The sequence below is a fragment of the Cryptomeria japonica genome, chromosome 2 (assembly GCF_030272615.1).
Source record: "Cryptomeria japonica chromosome 2, Sugi_1.0, whole genome shotgun sequence".
NCBI classification, from domain to species: domain Eukaryota; kingdom Viridiplantae; phylum Streptophyta; class Pinopsida; order Cupressales; family Cupressaceae; genus Cryptomeria; species Cryptomeria japonica.
The window spans coordinates 10343874-10358261 of NC_081406.1; positions in this window are offsets into that span (position 1 = coordinate 10343874).

Below are 14388 nucleotides of genomic sequence, written 5' to 3' on the forward strand. Positions count from 1 at the left end.
CCAATTTCAAGGTTTTGTGAGTGTGTAGATTTTCCAATCTGGGCACAAGTTACATCCACCCTCGAAGGATAATATATACAAGAAATATAATATTGAAGTATGTCACATTTCAATATGTCTTTTTTCTTTCTTATACTTTAAGTTATATTTCATGTATATATTGGTAGGGTGTTTGAGAGTGATTTCAACTCTATATGACATAATGTAGATTCTATCCCTCTCCTGTCTCTCACTTCTCTCTCCCCTCTCTAGGTAAACCCAACTTCTCTACCTTTCATTCCTTCCTTAACCCCATATATATCTTTGACTCCCTCCCTCTCTCTTCTTCTCTTTTATTCTCTTATTATTTCACTCCCCTCCCTCTCTATTCTCTTGGTCACTACCTATCCCTTCTATCTTCTCTCTCCCCATATCTAGGTCTCTGCCTCCCTCCCTATTCACCTCACTACCTCTCCCTTCCTATATTATTACCCACCTCTCTCTCCCCCTCTAGGTATCTCACTTAATTAATTGTCCATCCTCTAGTTCTCTCCCCCCATCTCCATATGTATCTCCCTCTCCCTTACCCCTATCCATTTATGAACTCTCTCCCTCTATTCTCTCTCTCCAAACCTATCTATCTCCTCAATCCTTAGGTCTTTGAATCTCTCCATGTCTACCTCTCCATCCATCCCCTCTTAGTCATCTCTTTTCTCTTCTATCTATCCCATATCTCTATTGTCTAGGTTGTCAATTCTCCCTCCTACTCTCTCTACCTCCCTCTCTCAAATTTCTAGGTTTCTCCCTCATTCCCTCTCCATCTCTATACTTATCCATTAATGTCTCATTAGACACCTATCTTTATGCCCCTCTATCTATCTCTCATCTATCTCTCCCATATAGGTATTAAACCTCTCTCTCATGCTCTACATATCTCATCTCTCTATTTATCCCCTCTCTAGTTCTCTCCCTTCCTCTCCACCTCTCTCTCTCTCCATCACCACTTACCCATCTCCCTTTATGAACTCTCTCCTTCTCTTATCTCTCATCACCTCTTTATCTACCAAAAAATATAGACCTATTTCTCCCCCTTTCTTCTCTCTCCCCTCTCTAGGTCTCTCATATACTCTCTCCCTCTCTCTCTCACCTTCCCTCCTTATCTCCATATCTATCCTTCCCTCCCTCCATCTCTCTTCTCTTCCTATTGTTTCTCTCCACTCTCTCTGTGTTCTCTTAATGATTACCTCTCCCTCCTAGCCTCTTTTTCCATACCTATTTTTCTCCTTCCCTCCATCTTTACATATCTACATCTCCCTCTTTGTCTCTTAATCCCCCTGTATCTCATTCACATCTATCTTTCTACCCTAGGTCTCTCACCTCTCTCTTCCTAGGCTCTAGATATATCACCTCTATATCTCTCTCCTCTCCAATTCTTTCCTTTCCACCTCCTTACCCCTCTTTCTCTCTTTGTGAACTTATCTCTCTTATTTTATTCTCTCTCTCCCTCATCTATCTACTCTTCCCTCCCTAGATCTCTTAGCCACTCCCTACCCACCTCTCCCTTTCTTCTTGGATCTCTCTCTCTCTTTATTCTTCCATCTCCCCTCTTTTTTCTCCCTCCCTTGTATATGATTTAGATAATAGGTTGTAGGATATAAGGTTTATGGTATGGGGTACAAGATTGATGGAACATTGTTTAGGGTAGATACGGTTGAGGGTAGTGGTCATATTGATACTCGAGACACCATATGACCCCTTAAGACACCATATGACCCATTAGGACACCATATGACCCTCAACAACACCATATCATCTCCTAAGGTGTCATATGGTGTCGTTAAGGATCATATGGTGTCCTAAGGGGTTATATGGTGTCGTTGGGGGTCATATGGTTTCTATGACCCCTTAGGATGCCATATGACCCATAATGACACCATATGGTATCCCAAGGGGTCATATGGTGTCCTAAGGAAAAATATGGTCTTCTAAGACCCCTTAGGACACCATATGATCCCTAATGACACCATATGGTGTCCTAAGTGGTCATATGGTGTTTTATGATCCCTTAGAAAACCACATGACCCCTAACGACACCATATGGTGTCCAAAGGGGTCATATGGTTTACTAAGGGGTAATATGATGTCCTAAGGGGTCATATGGTGTTCTATGACCCCTTAGGACACCATATGACCCCACACGACACCATATGACCCCTAATGACACCATATGGTGTCTTAAGGGGTCATATGGTGTCGTTATAGGCTATATGATATCCTATGGGGTCATATGATGTTCTATAACCCCTTAGGACACCATATGACCCCTAACAACACCAAATAGTGTCCTATGGGGTCATATGGTGTTCTATAACCCCTTAGGACACCATATGACCCCTAATATCACCATATGGTGTCGTAAGGGGTCATATGATTTCCTAAGGGGTCATATGGTGTCCTAAGGGTCATATGGTGTTCTATGACCCCTTAGGACACCATATGACCTTGTACAACACCATATAACCCCTAATGACACCATATAGTGTCCTAAGGGGTCATATGGTATTATATGATCCCTTAGGACACCGTATGACCCCTAATTACAACATATGGTGTCCTAAGGGGTCATATGGTGTTCTATGACCCCTTGTGACACCATATGAGCCCTCAAGACACTATATGACCCCTAAAAACACCATATGGTGTCCTAAGGGGTCATATGGTGTTCTATGTCCCTTTAGGACACCATATGACCCCATACGACACCATATGACCCCTCACGACACCATATTGTGTCCTAAAGGGTCATATGGTGTCCTATGGGGTCATAGAACACCATATGACTCCTTAGGACACCATATGACCCCTAACAACATTAGATGGCCTCTTAGGACACCATATGGTGTTGTTAGGGGTTATATGGTGTCCTAAGGGGTCATAGAACACTATATGACCCCTTAGGATACCATATGGACCCTAACAGCACAATATGACCCCTTAGGACACCATATAATGTCCTTAGGGGTCATATGGTGTCCTAAGGGGTCATATGGTGTCCTAAGGGGTCATAGAACACCATATAACCTCTTTGAATATCGTATGATCCCTTATATGGTGTCCTAAGGGGTCATAGAACACCATATAACCTCTTCGAATATCGTATGATCCCTTAGGACACCATATGACCCCTAACAACACCATATGGTATCATTAGGGGTCATATGGTGTCCTAATGGGTCAGAGAATACCATATGACCCCTTAGCACACCATATGACCCCTAACAACACCATATGACATGTCCTAAAGGGTTATATGGTGTTTTAAGGGGTCATAGAACACCATATGACCCATAAGGACACCATATGGTGTTGTTAGGGGTCATATGGTGTCCTAAGGGGTCATAGAACACCATATGACTCTTTACGACACAATATGACCCCTAACAACACCATATGACCCCTAACGACACCATATGACCCCTCAGCACACCATATGGTAGTCTTAGGTGTCATATGGTGTCATAAGGGGTCATAGAACACCATATGACCCCTTATGACACCATATGACCCCTAACGACACCATATGGTGTCATTAGGGGTCGTATGGTGTCCTAAGGGGTCATATGGTATCCTAATGGGTCATAGAATACCATATGACCCCTGAGGACACCATATGACCACTAATGACACCATATGGTTTCCTAAGGGGTCATATGGTGTCCTAAGGGCTCATATGGTGTTCTATGACTCCCTAGGATACCATATGACCCCTTTTAACATCCTAGTACATGACATGACCACTTGTGACACCATATGACCCCTCAAGACACAATATGGTGTCGTTAGGAGTCATATGGTGTCCTAAGGGGTCATATGGTGTAAATAGGGATCATATGGTGTCTTAAGGGATCATATGGTGTCCTAAGGGGTCATATGGTATTATATGACCCATTAGGATATCATATGACCCCTTAGGACACCATATGACCCCCAACGACACCATATGACCCCTTAGGACACCATATGACCCCTAATGACACCATATGGTGTCGTTTGGGGTCATATGGTGTTATAAGAGGTCACAGAACACCATATGAACCTTTAGGACACTATATGGTGTTGTTAGGGGTCATATGGTGTCCTAAGGGGTCATATGGACCCTTAGGACACCATATAACCCCTTAGGACACCATATGACCCCTAAAGACACCATATGACTTGTAATGACACCATATATTGTCCTAAGAGGTCATATGGTGTCCTAAGATAGATAGTAATGGTTTCCTAAGGGGTCATATGCCCCACCATGCTCCTGCACATACCTAGATGGGTTATATAGAGATATAAGATACCTAGAGGGGGAGAGAGGCATGAGAGACCTAGATAGGGTGAGAGAGAGAGAGGGTTCAGATAGATGGAGGGGGATAGAGAGAGGTTGGTAATGATATATGGATGGAGATGTAGAGAGGTGGAGAGGGAATGGGGGAGAAACCTAGAGAGGGGTAGAGAGGGTGTGATGGAAATCTAATGATGTAGATGATAAAGAAGGAATAAGAATTAGTAGGGAAGGGAGATATAGATGGGGATAAGGAGGGAGAGATAAATAGGGATAAGGAGGGAGAGGGGAAGAAAATAATGGGGATGCCTATAAATGGGAGGGAGGGATAAGAGGAGAGATGAAAGAATAAAGAGATAGAAGAGTATGAGGGGATTGAGGGAGAGGTAGACATGGAGGGACCACAAGACCTAGGGAAGGAGAAGATAGAGAGGTTGGGGGAAGGAGAGAAGAGGAGGAGAGAGTTCAAAAATAAATAGGCGTAGATGGGGAGGGAGATAGAGGAGAAGAGAGAGGGAGAGAACTAGAGAAGGGAAAAATAGATAGGTGAGAGAACTATATTGGGAAAGAGAGATGAGAGACCTAGATGACAAGAGAGAGGAATGAGATAGGTAGAGTGGGGGAGAGAGAGGTGAGTAATGAGACATGATGCATAGATAGATATGTGGAGAAGAAGGATGTGATAAACCTATAGATGTGAGTGAGAGTTGATGACCTAGAATGTAGAGAGAGAGAATAAAAGAGGAAGAGAGAATTAAAAAGTGGGGGAGTGAGATATATATGGGGGTATGTATGTATGGGGAGGTAGAGAGGGAGAGGGGAAGAAATAAAGGGAAATACATAGAGAGGGGAGGGAGGGAGAAGAGAAGAGATAGAAGAACAAATAGAGGAGTAAGAGGGGATGGATGGAGAGATAGACATGGAGGGAGTGAGAGACCTATGGAAGGAGGAGATAAAGAGGTTAGGGAGGAAGAGAAAAGGAGGCACTTCATTAAGGGATAGGGTTAAGGAGGAGGGAGAGAGAGGTAGAGAGGGACAGAGAGAACTTAGAGGGGACATATATATAGGTGAGAGACCTAGATGGCCAGAGATGAGTGAGATAGATAGAGGGGGATAAAGAGAGGTGGGAAACGAGACCTATATCCAAAGGTAGATAGGTGGAGAGGAAGGGGGGGAGAAACCTAGAGAGGGTGGGAAGGAGAGGTAATGACCTAGAAAATGAAGATAGAGAATAAGAGAGGAAGAGAGAAGACAAGAGAGTGGGAGAGGGAGAGGGAGATAGAGAGGGAGAGAGGAATAAAGGAAGGTAGAGACTTGGAGAGGGGAGGGAGGGAGAATAGAAGAGATAGAAGAACAAAGAGATGAGTAAGAGGAGATGGATAGAGAGGTAGACATGGAGGGAGTGAGAGATCTAGAGAATGAAGAGATAGATAGGTTTGGAGAGAGAGAGGGAGAGAGAGAAAGAGAGAGAGAGAGAGAGAGAGAGAGAGAGAGAGAGAGAGAGTTCATAAAAAGATAAAGGTAAGGAGAAGGGAGAGAAAGGTGGAGAGGGAGGGAGAGAACTAGAGGGTGGAAAATTAGATAAATAAGAAACCTAGAGGGGGAGAGAAAGGTGGGTAATAATATAGGGAGGGAGGGACAACCCTAGATATGGGGAGAGAGAGGATAAAAGGGATAGGTAGTGACCAAGAGAAAGGAGTGGGAGGGGAGAGAAACAATAAGAGAGCGAGAGAGAAGAGAGAGGGAGAGAATCAAGGATAGAGAAGTGAGAGAGAAAAGAGAGGGAGAGAGATAGGGCTAGAGTTTGGGGAAGATAAATAGAGTGAGACACATAGCTAAAGAATGCTAATAGGAGCATGCTGATTACTGAAATTTGACATGCTGATTAATGAAATTTGACTATCTAAAATTTTATATGATCCTCTAAAAACTAAAATCTACATTATAAGTCCTACAAAGCTATACTTAAATGTTAAACTTCATGTATATATTCTCCTTCGGGGGTGGATATAACTTGTGCCCAAATTGGAAAATATACACACTCAAAAAACCTTCACATTGGACAATGTAGAACATTTGGCACATGCCAAATTTGGCACTCGCCAAATGCAAAAAATGACTTTTCACATTTGGCGAGTGCCAAATTTGGCATGCACCAAATGTGAAAATTCAAAAGTTTGCATTTGGTGAGCGCCATAATTGGTGCACGCCAAATGGTTTTCTTGGGAGAATACCAACTCTTTGGGTTGGATTTGCCTTGGGCATCCAACCCATAGGTTTGGACGACTTTTTCATGCCAATGACGTATTTTTATGAAAAGATAAAAAAGTGGAACCTTTTTGGTACCACAACTTGCTGCACTTACCCAACAAGCTTTCTTTGATTTATTCCATTTTCCTTTCTTAAAGCAAGCTTTCTTTGATTTATTCCCTTTTATTCAATTTTTCTCCTTTTTTGAAATTTCTTTTTCAAATTATCTCAAATTAATTCCTTTATTTTTTTAATTTAAATGGCGAACTAATTTATTAATTAAATAAGATAGGATATTTAATTAAATAAATATGATAATTGATTAAAGAGATTTTGATGATTTATTTAATTAAAAAGATTAATTTGCCATGTGACATTGATGATTTAAGAATTAATTAATTAGGTGCTCAAAATTGATTTAATTGTCTTTGGTTAGGACCATGGTGATATAGTCGAGATTAGGGGCCCATGGTTTAGATGACCATTTTTAGGGCATTACACTACCAAGACCCGTGGGAATCTAAAAAAGACTAGGGAGTAGGCTAAGCTCAAACTGCAAGATCTGATGAACTTGTCTCATAAGCTAGACCAAAAGGAAGCTAAGGTAGTTGAAGCCTTGAAGAACTAGTGTTGATTCTCTATTGATCTTTGTTTTGGGCCCACTATGTTGGAAATCTATTTTTTTTATTTTTGGTTGATAATGAGTTATGGTTTGGTTGTGTGTTTATTGTTTGTAGCTATTTGTACTTAAGGTTTCAAGATCCCTTCAAAACCTAATTTTCTTTAATAAAAAACATATTATTATTTTATTCTAATTATATATAATTATTAAAATTAGTATTATAATTAGTAAAATATTATTATTCTTAGTGTTATGGGTTAGTGCAGGATCAAGGGGGGCCAAAAAGTGGTGATGTGAAAAAATAGCCTTCCTCACTCGCCTAAAAACACGAAAATCCATGTTGACTTTTTGCTTGGCCTGGGTGTCAGTACACCTTGACCTGGTAATTGCCTATGCAAATCGGATATCCGATAAAATCGGATATCTGATTTTTATTTGTAATTTTAATTTAAAAAATATATTATATGTTACATATTATATAATATATAATATATTATTATATTATATAATATATATAATGTAATAATATATTATATAATATATTATTACATTATATATATTATATAATACGTGTTATATAATATATTATTATATTATATTATATTATATTATATTATATTATATTATATAATATATTATTATATATTATATTATAATATAATAATATATTATATTATATTATATTATAATATAATAATATATTATATTATTATATTATATAATACAATATTATACTATATTATATATAATATAATATTATATATAATATTATATATAAAATTATATTATATTATATATAATATAATATTATATAATATATAATATAATATTATATATCATATTATATTATATTATATTATATTATATATTATATAATATAATATAATAGTATTGTATAATATAATATAATATAATATAATATAATATAATATAATATAATATAATATAATATAATATAATATAATATAATATTATATTATATTATATATTATAATATATATAATATAATATAATACGTATTATATAATATAATAATATATTATATAATACGTATTATATAATATAATAATATATTATATAATACGTATTATATAATATATTATTATATTATATTATATTATAATATAATAATATATTATATAATATTATATTATATTATATTATATTATACTATATATAATATAATATAATATAATATTATATTATATATTATATAATATAATATAATATTGTATTATATTATATGTTATAATATTGTATATGGTGAAAATGGATAACAATAATAATGATATTGAAAGGCTAAATGAATTCAATCACAAAACCCTAGCCTAACAACAACAAATATCCACCATAACATATGAAGATTACCTAAGACAATGCAAATCAAATGAAATCACAAAGATTATACTATCACATGTCCAATAGGGTTTGAATCTCCATTCTTCCTATCTCCATTGATCTTGCTTGATATATTTGCTATCAGATTTTATGTGTGCACAAGAGCTCAACAAAGAACGGAATGTGGTTGCAAGTAGGATCGTAGTGTAGTCAAGTCCTTAAGATGATTCATTAGAATGAATGATTAGTTAGGGTTTGATAATGAGGGAAGCATCTCCTTATATAGAAGACACAATACGAAATGGAGGGATAAGATTGAGAGGTGTAAAAGGAGGTCGGCTATGATTAGAGGGTAGGTAAAAGAAATAATAAAATAATGAAAGAGGTAGGTAGTGTATGAATTAAGAGATGAATGACATGTGTCATGGGTAGAAAAGATTAATGAATTAATTAAATAAATAAGATATCTATTTAATTTAGGAAAAGGATAATTTAAATAAATAAATAAATTTATTTAAATGAGAAATAAGGCTAGAAGAGGATAAATGAATTAATTAAATAAATAAAGATTTATTTAATTAATAGAAGAATTAAGCTTAGATAATTAAATAAATAAAATATTTATTTAATTAGACATGAAAATTTTAGGTGTCTACAAATATAATATAATATTGTATTATATTATATATTATAATATATATAATATAATACAATACGTATTATAATATAATAATATATTATATAATACACATTATATAATATATTAGTATATTATATTATATTATATTATAATAATATATTATATAATACGTATCATATAATACAATATTATATTATATTATATTATATAATATATTATTATATTATATATGTTATTTAAAAATAATTTAAGTAGAGAAATTGGATATCCGATAAAATCAGATATCCGATTTTCTAAGACTTTTATATTTTGACAGTGACAGTCACATGAGTCATTTTTAACTCATGGGCCACGCGAATTCATCAAAATCCGATATCCGCTCCATTTGATATTCGATGTTTTGACAAAAAAATGCTAAAAAATAGATTTAGAGGTAAGAATTTTATCGTTTTGAATAATTTTCATTCATTTTTTGTATTTTTTGTTAATGTTTATTTTATTTTTCATTAAAAATATGGTTTTTAAAAATCAAATACCTAATTCTTTAAACTTGTTAACTAAATTTAATTGTTTACATTCAATTAGGTTAAAAATGGGGGATAACAATGAAAACACTGACCAACCACAACTGCAACGACCAAACCCTCATTTGCCAAACCCCCCCTCAATTCAAGATTTGACTGCACAAAATTTAAATGAATTGAGGGGGATTGCAGGAGTATATCGTAGGATCCCTCATCTAAACCCATTGTTTGATCCTCTCACATCGATCATATAAAGTATGGAAACCATGACTGAGGAGCATGATGCCGCCCTTTTGTGGCGAGATTCTATGAAGGAAAAATATGCAGATGGCTTGTCGTATAAGGATATCAAGGATCTTGAGATATCCAAAGCCGAAATCGCCTCATTGTTTGTCAATCCCCATACTAGTCAGCCCATAGATCCCCAAAAACAAAACTTTCTATCAAATGGTGCACAAATGATGGGATTGTGAAATTTTTTTGGGATCATTGGTGGATGGTTTTCGACAAACCACCCAACAAAAATCTTGATATCCCCTTCTATTTCATAAAAAAATTGTTAGTTGAGTTTATTTTACACAAACATGTGAACTAATTTGACATCTAACCTTTCCAGGGTGTAGGTTTAGGTACGCCCCAAAATAGACTTGGGGTAGTCAGAGTAGTCTAGGGCCCATGTGTCCTCCCTCCTCCTGTTGATCCCCCACCTGCAGTTCAGCATCCTGATATCATTTGTGAGGCGGCTTCACGGACCATATCGACTATTCACTCTTTGAGTAGCCTTTTAGTTTCTCAGGTTGCATCAATAGCTCATCCTACTCTTGATGATATCGGTGCATCTGGTGTCGGTGACACGTCATCCTTGGCTCCACACATATGTGTACCCCATAGTTGTGTCATGTGTGGGCACGTATGCTTGGGTCCAATTGGATAACCCGTTGATCCTCCTGTGGACAGTGTAGATTATGAGGTGAATGGGATGTATGATGCACCAGATATTATTACACAGACTGGAGGATACCCTGGGGAGTCCTCACATGCTAGAGGCGAGGAGGCACCGCCATCATACATTGATGATGTATTGGTAAGATTTGTGTTTTCACAGTTCATGTTATATTTTAATTAAATATTTATAAATTAGATAATATTAAGTACTAATTTTTATTTACATGGTCTATTTAATAGTTGATGACCGAGGATGAGTTGAGAGAGATTCAGGAGGGCACCTTGTCGGCCATTTCATTTGGCCTTGATAGCTTGATGGTACATATATTATTGCACCTAGTTGTTTGAATTTTATTGTACATACATGCTCATCATTTATATTGGTATTAATTAGATTATGTAGTAACTTGCATGTATATCTTATTTTACTATTGCAGGGCACAAGTAGCACGAGTGCAAGGCAGTGTGATTTAGGATCTAGTAGTGCAGATGGAGACAAGGGAAAGGTAACTGAATGCAAATATGATTGAATTAATAGTTTAAATAACTTATAGTGATTATACTTCTTGTGTATATATACAGAGAATTCTTGGCTTCACATCCTTGATGACTACATCTAGTATACCTGAAAAATAAGAAGAGATGCCTCGAGTAGATGTGTGTTTATTTTATTTTTTGATTAGTAGATATAATTTGTTATTATCAGTGACAATTATATGCTAACTTGTATCAATGTCATGTTTCTGAACATATGTAGGTTGTGTATGAAAATATTCAAAACATACCTCCTCTATCGAAGACATACATCAAGAGTCCTACAAAGCTGAAGAGAAAACGTGGAGATGAGGTAAACATGAATAGTTCAATTATAGTTCATTTTTATGTTAAATTTTTGAATGTGAATTATATAATATAACTAATATTAATCATGGTTTGTTTTTCTTGTGCAGGATCCTTCAGAGCCGAGCAGTGCGGCGAAGAGGATCGATTTTGACGATCCATCAGCAGCTTAGGATGTTATAGATAGTTTTGGGATGCTTACATGTCTAGTTGGCATGTATATTTTGTATATGGACATACATTCACGTATTTAGACATACATTTTGTTTCACTTGGCGTTTATGCCATATTTGTGTATGGACATACATTTGTAATCATTTGACATTTTTAGATATAAAGAAGTTGATATTCGATCATATAAATTGTTTCTCATCTGTGTGTGGTGTTATCATGGAAATCTTTAATCTTCATTCCAATAATTAACAATGGTTAATAATGGCTATTTAATGAACAATACAATTCATTTCATTTCATCGTAAGTGTTGTTTTTATAATGAATAATATAATTCATTTAATGAACAATACAATACAATTCATTTAATGAACAATACAATTCATTTAATCAACAATACAATACAACTCATTCAATAAACAATACAATTCATGAACAATACAATTCATTTAATGAACAAAACTCTACTCATGCTCCTATTTTTCCCCCCCACTCGATCGAACGCTCGGGGTCATACCCTACCGACATCATCCCTTGAGTGCCCTAAGTGCTCAAAATTGTCAAACTTTGAGGGCCCTAACTCAGAATTTGTTGAACCTACGAATGATTCATTTGAACCTATAGGGCCATGAGAGGGGTCCCTACAAAAGCCTATCTCAGTTTTTCAAGTTTCCCTACGGTTTTATTAGGGCAGCAATTTTTTGGTTGGCAAAAAAATCGTCAGTCTCACTCAATGGAATGTTGTCACGTGGTCGATTTCTCGTTTTGCCTATCATGATGACAAACCGTCAGCTCTGACATGTCCAGTTAGGCATTATTACCATACGTATGCTCTTATTTTGTCCCCCCACTCGATCGAACGCTCGGGGTCATACCCTACCGGCATCGTCCCTTGAGCGCCCTAAGTGCTCAAAATTGTCAAACTTTGATGGGCCCTAACTTGGAATCTATGGCACCTGTGAATGATCCGTTTGAACCTATGGGGCCATGAGAGGGGTCCCTACAAAAGCCTATCTCGGTTTTTCAAGTTTCCCTATAGTTTTATTAGGGCAGCAATTTTTCGGTTGGTGAAAAAATCATCAGTCTCACTCAATGGAATGTTGTCGCGTGGCCGATTTCTCATTCTACTCATCGCGATGATGAATCTTCAGCTCTGACATGTCTAGTTAGGCATTATTACTCTATGAATGCTCCTATTTTTCCCCCCCACTCGATCGAATGCTCAGGGTCATACCCTACCGGCGTCGTCCCTTGAAGGCCTTAAGTGCTCAAAATTGTCAAACTTTGATGAGCCCTAACTCAGAATCTGTGGCAGCTGCAAATGATCCATTTGAACCTATAGGGCCATGAGAGGGATCCCTACAAAAGCCTATCTCAGTTTTTCAAGTTGCCCTACGGTTTTATTAGGGCAGCAATTTTTCGGTTGGTAAAAAAATCGTCAGTCTCACTTAATGGAATGTTGTCGCGTGGCCGATTTCTCGTTCTACTCATCGCGATGACGAACCGTCAGCTTCGACATGTCCAGTTAGGCATTATTACCCTATGCATGCTCCTATTTTTCTCCCCCACTCGATCAAACGCTCGGGGTCATACCTACCGACATTGTCCCTTGAGTGCCTTAAGTGCTCAAAATTGTCAAACTTTGACGGGCCCTAACTCAGAATCTGTGGCACCTGTGATTGATCTGTTTGAACCTATAAGGCCATAAGAGGGGTCCCTACAAAAGCCTATCTCAGTTTTTCAAGTAGTCCTATGGTTTTATTAGGGCAGCAATTTTTTGGTTGGCGAAAAAATCGTTAGTCTCACTCAATGGAATGTTGTCACGTGGCCGATTTCTCGTTCTGCTCATCGTGATGATAAACTATTGGCTTCGACATGTCTAGTTAGGCATTATTACCCTACGTATGCTCTTATTCCCCCCCCCCCCCCCACTTGATCGAACGCTTGGGGTCATACCCTACCGACGTCGTCCCTTGAGTGCCCTAAGTGCTCAAAATTGTCAAACTTTGATGGCCCCTAACTTGAAATCCGTGGCACCTGCGAATGATTTGTTTGAACCTACGGGGCCATGAGAGGGGTCCCTACAAAATCCTATCTCAGTTTTTCAATTTTCCCTATGGTTTTATTAGGGCAGCAATTTTTTGGTTGGCAAAAAAATCGTTAGTCTCACTCAATGGAATGTTGTCGCGTGGCCGATTTCTTGTTCTACTCTTCACAATGACGAACCGTCAGCTCTGACATGTCCAGTTAGGCATTATTTCCCTACGCATGCTCCTATTTTGACCCCCCACTCGATCGAACGCTCGGGGTAATACCCTACCAGTGTCGTCCCTTGAGCGTTAAAATTATATATAAACAAGCATTACACTATAGACACATAATGATCATGAATATTTCCATGTATTATATACACATAATTACCATTACACTTGCATGTGACATCCATTAAGGGATATGCAAACATGATTTTTTTTTCATGGACATTGTATATCATCAATATTTCCAAGCATTACACTATAGACACATAATGATCATGAATATTTCCATGTATTGTATACACATAATTTGCTCACGGACATTGTATATCATCATAACAATGTTACATCAATTCACATCCATATACAAATACAACATCCCACTTCATCCGCATCAGACATCCTCATGTCCTAAGAGAAAAGATTGCGTACAACAATGCCTGTATATAAATGAAGACCAAAATAAGTAACCTTTTTATGTGGAATGATT